At 34.4% G+C, this 13,211-nt stretch overlaps 2 pseudogenes; both read left to right on the top strand.

Annotated features, from left to right (window-relative positions):
- Window positions 1-1,314: 1,314 nt before the first annotated feature.
- On the top strand, window positions 1,315-6,112 carry LOC125199353 (annotated as a pseudogene).
- A 3,064-nt stretch (window positions 6,113-9,176) lies between these two features.
- On the top strand, window positions 9,177-12,130 carry LOC125199364 (annotated as a pseudogene).
- The last annotated feature ends 1,081 nt before the right edge of the window (window positions 12,131-13,211 follow it).

Below are 13,211 nucleotides of genomic sequence, written 5' to 3'. Positions count from 1 at the left end.
TTTTGCAACCACATTAAAAATGAGTACTTTAATTTTAATTCCAATTCCATTTCTTGAAATACGTTAGAAAACAAGAATATCCTTATATTTTTCTAAGATCGCACATATAATAACAATAATAATATGCACGTCTCTATGGACTATGTGTATGGTAACCATAGTGTCCAAGTTTCGTCATATCTAATCCATGCATACATAGGTGAGAAATATTGTTATTTGTGGCTTTATATATAGAACTGAGCCGACTTATAATTTTATTCAAATTGATTCACATTATTAGAAATGGATATTGATTATCACATGATAGTTGAGTGGTCACGTGTCGAGGTACAATCACTTTCTCACAACCAAATATGGTAGCCATGAATATTGGAATTTATTGATTCTATATTATACTACAAACTTTAGGCAAGGGACAAAATGTCACACAATTTCCCTTTTTCACACCCTAAAGATAACAAATGTACGTGGCTCAATAATTTCTCAAGAAAACGATGTAATGTTAATCTTTTTTACAATTTCTATGTGTATCATTGATTAAAAGCGACTACCAATTATCTACTTTTTTTTAAGGTCGTGTTTGATCGTGACACATAGTGGATAAATCTGTATGCACCAAGTAAATAGGTAGAATATGGAATTTGTATTTCAAACACATTATTGTATTTCCAATTGACCCATTACAATTATTAACATTACTATTACTAATTTATTATATCTAGTTGATAGAGCCCTTCTTACTTAATTGTATAAAATATGAAGAAAATCACCCTAGATGGATCATTGATATTATATGTTCATATTTATTATGACATTTTTTCATAGAGAATGTTCCATTTCCCATTATTGAGCATATTTATTTATAACTTAATAGCTAAAATTATAATGTCTCATCTGTCACCGTTTGTGAACAATAATTAATTCTTGACTTAGTAATTCAATCAGATTACATATGAATTGATACATCTCTTCATTATGTTATGTTATTTATGTAGTAGTCATTTTATGTCTAATGGTAAAATATTCTCTCTAAATCTATAAAAAATACAGAAACTTATTTTATAAGTATAAATTGGATTAATACATTAATTCCATGAACCGATAACTTTTTTCTTAAATTATGCCTAACTTGTGCAATAAAAATCAGCATTTTACGGTAAAAACAATGTTTATTGATTGCAACAGATAACAATAATCAGATAATTATTGAAGAAAAAGTTAAAACTCCCAGCTAGATTAACTCCAATAATCGCACGCGCGTATGTTGACAGTGTAATCACGCGCCACTCCTCCCACAAAAACTGTTTTCAATTATCACATTACCATCTATTCACTCTCACATCAATCCCTTCAAAGCCTTTTGCTTTCTGAATTTACCCCGAAATTCAGTGATTTTCTGATAAATCTGCGTCCAGCTGTTGATTTAATCACTTGTATTTATTGGAAGGAATCTGAATTCGAATCCGATTCCGGAATCCGAATTCGTTTTCATCATTGCCGGATCATCAGAGACAGGTCAGATTGCATATTTGGATTCGGTGTTTATTGCTAAGAGCTCATAATACTTCCTAATTATGATTAATCAGTAGTAGTTTGTATAGAGGGATCGCCTAATCGTTGATTAATTTGGTTGCTAAGTTGTTTGTTTGGATCGCAATGTGCGAAGATTTGATTTCCACTGTTTTGTGTACTAGTTTAGATTGAGATTGAGAAGCAGAGTTCGATGTGGAGGAATGAAAAGTGAAGAAGCTTTTTTCCCCTCTCTTTCACAGCTTGAAAAAGCAGCTTCAGAAAGTAGCTTTAATTTGTCCATTTTTTTCGGTTTAAGCTTCGTTAAGTTGAAATCCTACGTACAGTTTATGTTAATTTCTATGGAAAAATGATCATTTTTCCTTTAGTATGCAATGTGATTTTGTTAAATGTATCATTTTTGTATTTTCCTTGTTTTCTATGAGTTGAAGTGATGAAGTATGTGCATATTGAAAGATTTGGGATCTGTTTGGTTTCCTGTTTAAGGCATGCTTTGACGATTTTTGCTGCCTTTTCGTTGGCAGAGTTGTACAGTATGTGTGCGTTGATGCATGAATTGCTCAATCTTGGATTGTTTATTTTGTAATGCAATCTCTGAATGAGAGTGGCAAAAAGAAGAATCTGAAACGTTCGTGGTTGTTTCTTAACGAAATGCCTGTAACTGATGCAACTGTTGCAAATGCTCTGGACAATTGCTCTATATTCCCTGTTGAAGAGATAGCCCAGCATCCTTTACCAGGTTATGGAGTGCCGACTGCAATTAGTTTTAGCCTCGATAATAGTCTCATAGCGTACCTGTTCAGTCAGGATCAGACTTTGAACAGAAACTTGTTTGTATTTGATCCCAAGATTGGGAAACGTGAGCTGTTCTTTAGACCACCAGATGGTGGTCTTGATGAAAATAATTTATCTGCTGAGGAGAAGTTGAGAAGGGAGAGGCTAAGAGAGCGAGGCTTGGGAGTGACACGCTATGAATGGGCAAAGACCAGCCCGAGGAGAAAACGACTTATTGTGCCTTTGCCAGCTGGGGTGTGTTTCCTAACATCTTATATCTTGTTCATGTGCTATGCATTTCATCGTACTGGACGTTTGACATTCTAATTTGGTGAAAGGGAGATCATCATATACTCATGTCTTGCATTCACTCCATATTTCTTCTCTGGTCAGGATTTGTCCATGAAAAGTAAATTTGATTAGCAAATCAGACATTAATGAAAAACTGTTTTTTTTTTTGTGAATAATTTATGAGATTAACTACAGTGCTTGAAAATATGAGCTTTTTGCACTGATTAATGAAAGAAACCATGAAATTTCTTCATTGGTTGCCATTTTTCATACAAAGGAAAGTGTCTGATGAAACATGTTCATATTTTGTACATGCTCTGTTTGTTGCCTTAACTAGTCATTTTCATATTTTTAGAAAATATAGTTTTGTACATGTTCTGTTGTTGCCTTGTTTACTGTTTTACATGACTTAAAAATCTAAGGTTTCTAGTACTTATCATGAACTAAAGCACAACTGCTACATGTGAGCAGATCTATAGCCAGACAAATGATGGCAAGACTGAACTTCTGATCCCAAGTGTCTCTGGTTCGCCGATTATAGACCCAATCTCTCCCCAGATGGAACTATGCTTGCCTATGTGAGGGATAATGAGCTTCACGTGTCTAACCTTCTGTACAATGTGTCAAAGCAATTGACTATGGGTGCTAATGACAGTACTATAGTAAGCATCATGTTCCATACTATGTTTAATTTAGTCTCTCTACTACTATTATTTGTGCTACTTGCACCACTGAGTACTACATGTGTATGCCTAGTGAATTGTATTTATGTCAAATTAATTATCATAGATTTCCCAATTCTTTTTGTTTACATTTTTTTTGAAATCTTTGTGAAGAAGTTAGATTTTTGCTGTCTTCCCCTTTTTTTATTTGGGATATGAGTATGCCATCACTGGTCTTGTCAAACAACAAAAAAATAAGAACAAATAGTTACTACTATTAAATAAGATTTGTATAAAAAAGACTTTATATGAGTATCATTTAATAAATTGTAGCACTTATCAAGTACATATTCAAGTTAAATCATTTGACCTTTCCATCTAACTTGATTTGATTGCCCATCTGTTAAGACGCCTTGAGTTCCATTCATATTCTGAGTTTGAGTTAAAAGATCTCTTTTTTAAAAAGTTTCATCATTCCTCACTAGGAGTTCAAAATGAGTGCTACCAAAGTAAAAATATTGTCCTTTTGGTGCTTCACAAAGAACAATGATAGACTTAGGAACTTCAGAGGAAGGAAATGCTTTGCTTTCACCCTTATCCCCATAAATGCATACCCATTATCATTTTCCCCATTTTTCAGTTCAAATGTTGATACTTATGTCATTTGTTAACTGCTAACGCAAGTTTTTGTGTTGCTATTTCAGAAAATGGCATTGCTGAGTTCATTGCACAGGTGCTATGTTGAAACATGTTGAGGGCCACTATTGCCTGGTTTGCATAGCATGTCTCCCATTCCCAATATGACAAAGGAAAAACTCATAAATGTGTTTGCTAACCGAGATATATCTTTTTTTGCTGTAGGAGGAAATGGACCGGAAGAATGGTTACTGGTGGTCATTAGATAGCAAATATATTGCATTTACCAAGGTTGATTCATCAGAAGGTACCTCTTTTAGGATCATGCACCAGGGTAAAAGTTCAGTGGGTCTCAGATGCACAGGAAGACCATGCATACCCTTTTGCTGGCGGTCCAAACGTGAAAGTCCGCTTGGGAGTTGTTCCTGCCATTGGTGGACCAGTTTGTTGGATGGATCTTCTCTGTGGAGGTGAGCAGACAGAAGATGAGGAATATTTGGCAAGAGTCAATTGGATGCATGGAAACATTCTTACTGCTCAGGTGTTAAATAGAACTCATTCTAAACTGAAATCCTCAAGTTTGATATTAAAACTGGCCAGAGGGAACTAATTTTGCAAGAAGATAGTGAAACTTGGATCAATTTGCATGATTGTTTCACTTTAGACAAATTACCTGATCGATCATCTGGAGGATTCATTTGGGCAAGCGAAAGAACTGGATTCAGGCATTTGTATTTGTACGATGCTGATGGTGTGTGCTTAGGACCTATTACTCAAGGTGATTGGATGGTTGAGCACGTAGCTGGTGTAAACGAGGCTACTGAAATTTTATATTTCACTGGAACCTTGGATGGCCCTTTGGAATCACATCTTTATCGGACGGAGTTGTTCCCAGATAGTAGCCGTTCCTTACAGACTCCGTAAGATTGACCCAGGGAAAGGGAAGGCATGTTGTTGTTCTTGATCACCAGTTGCAAAAGTTTGTGGATATCTATGATTCCTTGGATTCACCTCCCAAAATCACCCTATACTCGTTGCTGGATGGAAGCTTCATTGCGTCAGTTTATGAGCAGCCCGTCAACATTCCCAGGTTTAAGGAACTCGCACTTGTGCCTCCTGAAATAGTTCAGGTGAAGGCTAAGGATGGAACTACCTTGTATGGGGCACTATATAAACCTGACGCTGCAAGATTTGGACAACCACCTTACAAGGCAATGGTTCACGTCTACGGTGGTCCCAGCGTACAGCTAGTCTGTGATTTTTGGGATAAACACAGTCGATATGAGAGCTCAGTATCTCAGTAGTAAAGGCATATTAGTTTGGAAGGTTGGCATTTTTGTTTTGGATTGCATCTCATCCTGCCACTTATTATTTACTTTTGGAATATATGCTATCTGCGGGTCCAACACAAGCATACTTTTAAACGTTTTCATATGCTCTGATTTTTGTCACTTGATTGTCACTGTTTTTCTTTAGTAGTTCTATTTTTTATAAAGGAGATGTTAATTTGATTCTTTCTTTTTCTGGGTGCTTTTCCCCTTCTCAGATGGATAACAGAGGAACTGCTCGACGAGGACTCAGTTTGCAGGTGCGCTCAAGTACAAATGCGGCCAGATTGATGCTGAGGATCAACTCACTGGAGCCGAATGGCTCATCAAGCGGGGGTTAGCTAAAGACGGCCACATTGGACTGTACGGATGGAGTTAGGGATATCTCTCAGCAATGGCACTGGCAAAATTCCCAAGTATTCAAATGTGCAGTTTCCGGAGCTCCTGTGACATCATGGGATGGATACGACACCTTTTTACCGAAAGTACATGGGCTTGCCCTCTGCAAACGAATCGGCTACTTACACAGTTCTGTCATGCATCACATCGACAACATGGAAGGGAAGCTTCTCCTGGTGCACGGGATGATAGACGAAAATGTTCATTTCAGGCACAAACGAGGCTTGTCAACGCGTCGTGGCTGCCAGGAAGCCTTATGAACTGTTGATATTCCCAGACGAGCGCCACATGCCTCGCGGACTCAGGGACCGCGTATACATGGAGGAGAGGATCTGGGATTTCATCGAACGGAGTTTGTAGATGATGTTGCATCAGAAACGACGAAATTCAGGTCTGACAATTCGACGAAGCTCTTGAAGATAGAGTGTGCTCCTAAACTTTTGTTTCAAATGATGTGAAATAAGAATCTTGTGGTGTACATAGTTGATGAAGCCTTGGGAAAGGAAAAAAAGTTTATTTTATCTCCAAGGAGAAGAAACTCATAATAATATTCAAAATAACTGGCGATCCAAGAAATTAATCTCTTTAATTTTAGCAAATGAATGATGATATCGTTACACTTGATTATCATTTATTAATGAAAATCTATTTTCCCTCAACAAGAGACAGATAGTAAATGGGAAAGTTAAATTCTAACGAATATGTTGTTGCGTTGTCACATTCGAAGGCACTTGTGGGAAAACCATTTTATTTTACTATAGTTGATTAATTATTTTATTTCTGTATTTATGAAAATCGAACTATAGTGAATAATAACAGAGTAAAATTAAAAATATATATTTCAGCCAAATCCTTAACTCAATATTCCAGAGATTGTAGAGAAAATCTTATACTACGATTTACCAAGTCACATGATTAAACTAACATGACAACAAGGGTATATCCTATGCAAAATTGTGAAATCCATTTTAACTTTTGCATTGACATAATGCATGATCCAAGATTTAGTGCTTGGTGTAATGTTTCAAAACTTGTATGTCTGTCCCTATAAAATATTACAAACTTTATTACCATAGAAATAATGACCCCTATGTAAGTTATTTGTTTCTACAACCAATTTTCAATTATTTCACTAAAGTTTTGTAACAATTTTGAGAGATCAAGCTTTTTTTGAAATTGCTATCTATACGATAAGCACAATCATATTTTTAATATAAAATGTTGATAAGGATAATTTAATGATAAGGATAATTAAAAATACAATAATATGATAAATGCATTATAGAGTTATAGTAGTAGTACCACACATTATCTTTTTTATTCATGAATCCTACGTTGCATTCCAATTTCCAAGGGAACATACACATACACTTTCTTACGAATTTCACATGACCTGTCTCTAAACTTTTTATTATTGTGCATGTACCATGCATGAAAAGTAAAATAATTGTATTAGGGGCTAATTGGCTATGTGTCATATATTACAATCAAATTTTATTTTGTTTCTATATCATTTTAAATTAGTAATATACACAACTTTGACTTTTTTAGATTTTTTCCAAATTGGAATTCCATTCAAATCGGAACTAATTACTGCTGACACCGAAATTTTAATAAACTTTAAACATTTGGTTGATAACATGAATGTGTCAATTTAATTTTGAATTGGGTGAAATTTGAATTTTGGGAATATTATAAAAGTGATCAAAGTTGAAAGTATATTTTGTCACAAACTTTTATAACATATACTTGAAACAAACCAAAATTTGATTACCATTTAATACGCATTATTTAAATAATTAGCATTTTGTACTCATAGTTTCATCTAATCACTATAGCCAAGTTTTTTTCATCGAGAAAAATCTCAGTACTATAAAATTCCAACATTTACTATTCATATCGGTGTCACGGCACCAATATTATACTACTTCAACACATTATTAATTTACCAAGATTAAAAACATTCGAATTTTTTTATCCCATAAAGGGAAAAACGGCCAACATGATAAGATAGACTAAGATCACATTATATATGTTATGTTAATTAGTGTTTTTTGTGAAGTTGTACACTCGCTATAATATCAAAGATAAAAATAAAATCACACAACCTCATGTGACCTTCCCACCATGAAGCTTCTTAAGATAAGAGTTTTTGGAATTTACTATAAAAAATTACGACAAAATACAACTCAATTGATAAGATAATTCTCTTCCAACCAATAGATCGAAAGTTCTAGACACATTGTGTATATGTAAATCTAAATTCAAAAATTCATTAAATTTCACTTGAAATTAATGAAATTCTTATTACATTAATTAAACAACGACGTAAGACAAAAGAGTTAATAGACCATTAATGTTTATTCCATTTTTAAATAGACTACTATATTGTATATTTAGTTACAAATAAGCCAAATATGATGGTGTGACATGCATGCCCTTGTTACTATTTCTACTACTACTAAATAGCTTTGTGATAATTTTTTATAGTATTAACTTTATTTTTAAGCATGTCTTTTTAAATTCTCTTCAATTTTATATGAAAAAAATGTTAAAGATAATATTATAGTACTATAATACAAGTATAATACATTTGGATTTTGAAGTAAACATTGAAAATGTATTTGATCATTTGCCTAATGATTAACATAGTATAAATGTATAGTGTTAATTAGAGTTGGAAAAAATTGATTGGGACGTTTTCATACAATTCCTGACTTGGCAAAACTTGATTGGGTATGAGTCGTGTGAGTATGAGTATACAAATTTTCTCAAAACGGAGGGTAATTTTGACAATTACCATATGACAAACTCAAAGAAACGGGGTTTAATATGACTGCTCATTAAGGAAGGAATTCCATTGGCTGAACACGTCATTATTGCGTCCGTTTACACGGCCGTTAAGTATACTAAAATATCACATGCACAAAATAACACTTTGTATTCAATAATAATCAAAACTTTTTTTCTTCTTTTTTAGTTGAAATTATAAAAATATTTTATGTTTTAGAAATTTAAACATTAATCATGTTCATTAGCCATTATAACCTTTATTGCTAGTTATTCCATTATAATATATATTGAAGTTGTAATCGATATGTAAACTTTACATACTCCCTCGGCCCAAGGAACACAAATAATTTATCATTTCAAGTACACCCGAATTAAAAGTTTAGTAGCATATTTTTTTTATTTTTAATAAATAAATAAATAGAAATATTAATTAAATTATTGTATTCAAATTTTATTATAAAATTAATTCTCCTGCATAAAAATAAATTTACATTTTATTTGGAGTATATACTCGTTATGAATTTTGTCTCACATTTCTTATAATCGTGGCATAGTGCTAGAACCGCTAAACGGCGGAAAAACGTTCAAAACTTAAAAACAAAAATAAACATTCGTGGGGTCCACTACCAGAGCCCTTTAAATAGCCCAACGTATTCCCTCACTTTCTCTCAGCTCAATCAACCTTTAAAAAATTCTCTGGAAATTTTACTTCCATTTTTACAATTTCCGGGAATTTTACACATATTTGAGCCGATCGTGAGTGATGAAGGTGGAGAAGTGGACATTGGCTACCATTGTTTCTGCATTTCTGTTCCAGTCGATGATCGGTTGATTCTTTCAGTTTTGCCTCGGTCTTTCACTTTTTTCTTCACTCAGGTTAGAGATTCGATTTTTTTCTTTAAATTTAATTGTGCATTCATTTTGTTTTTTGAGCTGTTTGATGATTCTTGTTCAATGCTCTATTTCTGATGTTCAATTGCTGATAATTAGTCTGATCGCATTTTCGCATTTTCTTTTTAGTTTACTTGTGTCTTCTGTTTTTTAGGTTTATTTATTGATTGAGTTGAAATGTTTCTAGCTGAGAGTGGTGATACTCTACATTAACTTTGACATTTCTTTTAATTTTTATTGTTCATTTGCTAGTAATTAGGAATCTTGCATTAGTTTTTTAAAGGGTTGGAAATTAGTAGTATTAGGTTTATTTTGCCACTTTTGTGGAATTTAAAAAATTTGCTCGGCTCGGTTCGGGAAAGTGTTTGTTCTTGATTTTTTAATGGATAATTAGTAGTGAAAGCTTGGATTTGTTGGTGTGTAGGGAGAAGTTTGTGATCTTCTTGGGTGCAATGTCGATTGCCAGCTTTTTGTCCTGTTTATGAAGACTACAACTTCCCAGGCCGGGTCTCGGGGCAGTATGGCCCGTGGTCTATGACTCGATTTTGATCTACCTGACTGTTGGTGGTTCTGTGATTCCTATGAGGGTTCTTGAATCGGATTCAATTGCTTCTGTCAAACTCAGAATCCAAGTTTCTAAAGGGTTCTCTGCAAAGCAGAAAAAGCTTGTTTTCGATGGGAAAGAACTGGCAAGGAACAATTTCAGGTGCGGGACTATGGAGTGTCTGATGGGAATGTGTTACATTTGGTTGTCCGCCTTTTGATCTCCAGGCCATCACAAGGACAGTGTGTGGCAAGGTTGAGTTCCATGTTAAAAGGGCGGAATGTGGGGTATGTGAAACAGAAGATTGCTGAGAGGGGGGATGGTTTTTTTTAACCCAAAGGGATCAAGAATTGTTCGTGATGGTGGGGAGCTTGAAGACGAGGATCATAGATGATTTATGTAGGAGTAATGATGCTGTAATTCATTTCCTGGTTGAAGTCAGCAAAGCTCGGGGTTGTGCCCATTCAAAAGATTTTGGGGTGCGATAGTTGCATCAGATGTAGAAGAGAAGGTAGGTGATAAAGTGAATAGGCGGAAAAGGAGAAGTCAGAATGAGAAGCTTCCGATTGTTGCTGCCATTCCCCCTCACGTGAGGTTCCAATAGAACCACTGATTGTTAATCCTAAGATTGTCTTGTCCCCGTGTTTAAAACAACAAACAAAACTTGTAATGGGCGGGAAAAGGGGTTTGGGCCAATTAGGTCTTGGAGGGATCAGGAGGTACTTATTTCATGCAAGATTCAGCTGGCCAGAAATATGTTTCTGTCTTTAAGCCAGTTGATGGGGAGCCCATGGCTGTAAATAATCCTCGAGGCTTACCCTTGTCCCCAATGGTGAAGGTTTAAAAAAAGGGACACGAGTAGGGGGAAAGGGGGGTTCAGGGAAGGAGCTTATATTTTGGGTCATCCACATGGAGGTCCACGCCGAGCAGTGATGAGAAAGGCTTTGCTGGCGTCCCACCTACAGTCATGGTGAAGTGTCAGCATGGTGGATTCCACTACTCAGAAGGTTTTAACTGTGGATCGAGTAAGTTTGGGTCCCCAGATGTTCAAGAAGAACTGTGGTAGCTGTGAGGACATGGGCCCCCGTGTTTCCCCGTGGAGGAAGTTCACAAGATATGTGTACTCGACATCAGGTTGGCAAATGTAGACAGACATGCTGGCAAATTTATCCAAAAAGATGCCGAGGGTCAAATTGTTCTTTCCCGATTGATCATGGTTACTGCTTGCCTGAGAATGTAAGGGAATTCTGTCCTCCATTTTTTGTTCAATAATGTTAAATTATGCATATTATTTCAGAACATGTTCTGATGTTCAATAGATGCATCTTTTTTGATACATAATCCTGGCATAGTTGTTGAATTTCTAGGCACCAAATTTGATTATTAATGTGTATTATCATTCAGCTATATTCATCATGCCTGTTAGATATTCGTGGGAAGAATTTTCTGTATATCCATCGAACATCTGGTCTAATTATCTTTATGATTACAATGTGTTTCTTTCCTACCATAAAATCCATAATATAGATTCGGGGGTAATTTGCTAAGAGGGAGAAAGCTGAACCATATATATACCTCCATCATCAGAAGTTTTTACTTGCTCGTGCCTTTTTTTTGGGACTTCATTTACTTTCCATTTACGACATTCTGCATTGCAGTTCGAAGATTGCACATTTGAGTGGCTCTACTGGCCTCGCTCGGGAGCCTTTTTCTCCTAAGGAGATTGCATACATAAACTCCTTAGATGCTGCAAAAGACATCGAAATTCTGAAATTCAATGGATGGAACGCCAGACAACTGTGCACGCTCTTCCACATCTCCACCATGCTTCTGAAAAAAAGGGGCAGAAAGAGGCTGACTCCCTTTTCCATCGGAAGCATCATGTAGGGGGACAGTCAAGAAAGAGTCTGTTATCGAGAAGATAGGGGGGAAAACCCAAGAATCCGGGGACCTGGCACAAGCGAATCAGCATTCCTCGAGTCTGTCTCAGTCATCATGGACCTTACCTTGCGGTCTGTCCCCCCCAACTGCAACACGAAGGTACATAGAAACTCCTGATATGAATACGAGTGTAGTGTTGTCATCGCCTTTTATCGTTCAAAACCGTCGTTGTCAGTCCAGCCCGTCGGGAATAACAGTGTGTGAATTTTGTGTATGTGTGTCATCATATCTACTAATGACCGCTTCTGTCTGAGTGTATATGATCCCATCCTACTTTGGGTATGTATTTGAACTTGCAGCTTAAAGGTTGCTACTCTGCTTTGTATTTCCACTTCCTCTAATGAAATAAATCACTTTTTACTTGAGCAAATTGTTTGACTTTTTGTTGTTTTGGCATTTAAACATGTGACAATGGACTGTTTTTCAATGCTAATTTTTGGGGGTAAAGTTGAAAATCAAGTTGGTTTTGAACCCAAATTACAGTACTTGTCCAATTTTTCTTGCAAATTAATAATGTTTTTATTTTTTGATACAGTGTTTTTTAAATTAGTGTGTACTATATTTCTATAACATAATTACAATGTAGGAGTGATTTAAATTTTTGTCCACTAATTTAAAAACTGTAGTTGAAGTTAAACCCCTCTTGGGTTACAGAATACCGAATCAATTAAAAATTAAAATGGTAAATTAAGGATATCATTTTGAGATAATTGATACATACTTATTTAAATTTTAATATCATTTTTTATTTATTGTTGTTATTTTATTAACTAATAACTTATTGGGGAAATATTAATTAATTTTTTAAAATTATAAATCATAATAAATTATAATAGTAATAATCAGTATAATTATAATTATTATTTATTAGTACTATTATTTTGATGCTTAATATTATATTATTTTATTATTATTTTTAATTAAGAACTAAATTAGGAAAAAACTGCTTTTAATTATTATGATATTAATTAATTGAATTTAAATATTCACTTCAAATTCTAACAATTTTCTTTGATATTTACAATAAAGATAAATAATCTATCATGGAGTATTATATTTTTTTGTAATCACATTACAACAAACGAGTCTTATATGAATTTTGTCATTCCAACTAATATGTCGAGATCGAATCATCTAACCACTATTGATTTTTTTTATATATATATATAACCGATTCTATAGGGCATCTAACCATTTTTATTTTTTTTTAAAAATTTTATCGAAATGATATAAGTAGAATTTTAAAAGATTAACAGTTCCCACAATTAAGTCTAAAGGCTATATTGTAGTAATAATGTATAATCATAAATCATTAACAGTTGTCTCAAGTTACTCTAAATGCATGCTATACAATAATGTAGAATCATAAATCATTAAACATTGACATGGAATGTGAACAAAATTTGAAACTTGAGATATACA

Source organism: Salvia hispanica, unplaced genomic scaffold (assembly GCF_023119035.1).
Source record: "Salvia hispanica cultivar TCC Black 2014 unplaced genomic scaffold, UniMelb_Shisp_WGS_1.0 HiC_scaffold_479, whole genome shotgun sequence".
Classification (NCBI taxonomy): domain Eukaryota; kingdom Viridiplantae; phylum Streptophyta; class Magnoliopsida; order Lamiales; family Lamiaceae; genus Salvia; species Salvia hispanica.
The sequence above is the reverse complement of the archived record's forward strand: the minus strand, read 5'-3'. Positions and strand labels throughout refer to the sequence as shown.